General features: G+C 34.6%; 1 protein-coding gene across 1 annotated transcript in view; it reads right to left on the minus strand.

The window, feature by feature from the left end:
- Positions 1-1,405, minus strand: part of LOC106470676 (cyclin-K-like) — a 15,361-nt gene extending 13,956 nt beyond the window's left edge. Inside the window, exon 1 of the mRNA XM_022399321.1 lies at positions 1,387-1,405. The gene's annotated coding sequence lies outside the window, so the exon portion shown is untranslated. The remainder of the gene's footprint in view (positions 1-1,386) is intronic.
- Between the last annotated feature and the right edge of the window lie 2,094 nt (positions 1,406-3,499).

The following is a 3,499-nucleotide window of genomic DNA, read 5'->3' on the forward strand; positions in this document are numbered from 1 at the left end:
TTTCTGAATATAACTTTGCGATACACTTAATTTCAACAGTCGTGCTATAACAAACGTCTCACGTGCTCGACTTCAACAATACTCAGTTCAATTACACACTCTCTGACTGCAGTTCAATTACTCATTCACTGTTTTCGTCACGTTGTGACCGTCTTATATATATACCAAACTACCCCCCAATCTAGTAGTCTCCCGATAATTCATGAAGGTTCGAGAAGGATGTGACGTGATACTAGTCACGTGACCTCGCTGACGCAACATTACTCTTAATTTTGGTTTTATTTACTCTTGAAGCAAAACACTTTCGGGAACCCTGCGGAAGTACATCTAGTGTGTATACTGATTATTAACTAAAACATTCTTATTATTTGTATGACTTACGATTTTGTAGTATACATCAAAAAATTTAATTTGTATTTTATATGACGTACAATATAGTACTTGCTACTGTGTGAATAATAGAAGCGTTTTTATTTCATGTCAGACAATTTTTACACCTTAACGATTGCTCCCTCCCCCCAATATTTTGTTCGTTCGGACATTCCTGATTAATACTTTATTGTTACATTACTATCTTTTGACGAAAATGCTATTGCTATTGTGTAATGTTGGATACTGTGGCTCATCAAATAAGATTATGAAAGAATGGATTTAAAAAGGTTTTCCGAAAAGGTCGTGGTCCAACTTGAAAAAAACCGGAATGTGTGTTTTATTTATTTATTTGATAAATATTACGTTTTAACTTTATATTAGTAAACAACGCGTAACACATAACTTAACAAGCTTATTTTTTGCGCTGCGGAATTTTGAAGGAGAGAAATGAAAAGTGTTAAACGTCATGGAGAAGATTGAATTTCGTGTCGTGACCAAATATTTTGTTAAAAGAAAATGACACTGCAAGAAATTCACCAGAACAAGGAATCAACATGCAGCATATTCGACAGTGAAGTAGTGTGATATATTTAAGCAGTGTAGACAATCACTTGAAAATGATTTGACGTCAAGTTCGACATCGACCAGAACAGAAATTGTGGATAAAATTTATGATTTGATTATATATGAGAGAAAGCAAGAGAAAACCGCCCTCTATATAAAATCTAATACCTACGTTTATATTTATTTGTTTGATTATGTCCCAACTGACATTCTAACAAAAAAGTAAATCATCTATTTAAAAGGTTTAAAGCAGCTCTCGAAGACAACCTAATTTTATCTTACAGGCTCTTATTGCCAGTTATTTCACACAAATAATTCGCTGATAAAATCTAAGCATTATGATGACACCCAGGAGAAGACGTTGGTAAAACACTATACAAATTATTATATTTTTTGCAACCTTATGCACTTCAGTGTAGAACATTAACAAAACGTGTCTATAAAACTTACCTATATATTGTTGAAACGTTATTCTTCACTTGGTGGGTTCTTTTAAATTATCCAATAAATATATTTCAACGTCTAGTCCACCTAACAATAAAAAGAAGAATATAGTATATTTCCTACTTTGATGTTTCTTGAAGCTTCAAAACTGAGATAACTTGTAGGCCCGTTTATAGTCACGATCAAATTACATTAACGTCAAAATATAACTTACTTGTACAATTTCACGGTTTATCAATTAAACAATTGAATATACGCGACAATTAACACTGAATCAAATACTTCACTGAACTAAACTGACTGACTCACTCTCAGATTGATTCACTCTGCTGACTAGAAAAACTCCATCTTTTTGATGCTTCACTGAACTTAGTATTAATAATCTACTCTCTGAATTTACTAGAAAATCTGACGTCAAATTTTCTAGAACTTTCTGCATCTACATTATTAAACTTTTCAATCTTACCGTCATGCACTCTCTTACTAACGTGTAAATTACAATTGCTGTACAGCTGTTCTTTTGTTGTGCGAGCTTTTTCAAATTATCTGGTGAAACCAATTCAAGTCCAATCCATGTAGCAATAATATATTAATTCATTTTTTCCTTAAAGTTTCTGCAAGCTGTTTTCAGGCCTTAGTTGTCCACGGTTACTCAGTCACTATTCACCACTATCTCAAAGCAAAACACTGACTGTAGTATTTATAATCTAACCTCGTCTCTCGATACTCCCTGAATTTACTAGATTTTCAATTTTAAAGCTTTCTAGGCCTATTCGCACAAGATCACCTGATCTTAACATCATGCTCCCTCTAGCAGTCTAGAAAACATTGAAAATATAGCTTACAATAAAACATAAAAATATATAGATTATAACACTTTCTTGATTGTGAAGTCCTTTGATCAATAGTAATACAAAAAGTATAAAACATAAATAACAAAACACACGTCTTTTTTATGGTTTTCTCTTCTGGGGCCCACGATAAACAAATGGAGTGGCATCTTGTCCTTCGTTGTCAGTGGCTATCCTGTCGTTAGAGAAGTTCTTCCTTGGTAGGTGGTTGTGTGAATTCTTCACACCCTGGAAGTAGTCTCGACAAAAACTTTAGTCTTCTCAGCAGGTTGAATTTCTGCTGGCAAGTTCTTCTTTGGAGTTACCCAGTTGGTTGTTATTTCACTGAGATAATTCCAAAGATGATCCTGATGTATAACCTTTGGCTTAGATCCCCTATCTTTCTTGATTCTGAAGTCCAGGTAGTTGATTCTTTTCAGTACGATGTTTGGCCCTTCTGAAAATTTACTTAGCTTTGCAGTTTGCCCTCTCTTGCAATGAGGACTGTTTAGCCATACCATGTCACCTTGATGAAATCCAGTTTTATTATCATTAAAATCATAGCAACCTTTCTTTGATCAGTTAAAAGCTAATTTATGGCTTCCCTGGGTAAAGTCATGTTCGACACCTTTATTCTTCACATGCACAAGAACTCTTTCAACCACCACTTTCCCAGGACATGTCAGAGCATTCGGTTATATTACAGTCCAGTTACTAGGAGTACATTTATTTTTAATAATGTTAATGTTTATAACAGACGGTCAAATTTTGTGTATATGGAGTTAATGCAATTTGGTACACGATGGCTATCTGCGCTAGCCGTCTCTAATTTAGCAGTGAAAGAGTAGAGGGAAGGCAGATAGTGATCGATTAGTGGGATTGACCTTCACATCGTAACACCTCCACGGCTGAAAGGGCTAGCATGTTCAGTGGGAGAAGGATTTGAACCCACAACCCTCAGATTGTGAGTCGACATCTCTAATCACCTGGCCATGTTAGGCCCGATCCTTTTAGTAGGGAGATCTGAGAATAATTATCAGAAACAATCACTGTTTCAACTTTGAATAAATTCAGTGATCATAGTTAAAATAGCAAATAAAGAGCTCCCGCTCGTCGGTGCCCCCCAAAATTAACATTTTTTTCAGTCGCTTATGACTGTTCTGCAAAAATGTAGAATAGAGGCTGCAATACATGCTTTTAAATAACAAAAATCATATGATCACAGCGTGTGATTAATATTTCGTATCTAGAATTAACAAAACAAGCATAAAATGATTTTTTTCTTGAAT

Source organism: Limulus polyphemus, unplaced genomic scaffold, assembly GCF_000517525.1.
Source record: "Limulus polyphemus unplaced genomic scaffold, Limulus_polyphemus-2.1.2 Scaffold4155, whole genome shotgun sequence".
Classification (NCBI taxonomy): domain Eukaryota; kingdom Metazoa; phylum Arthropoda; class Merostomata; order Xiphosura; family Limulidae; genus Limulus; species Limulus polyphemus.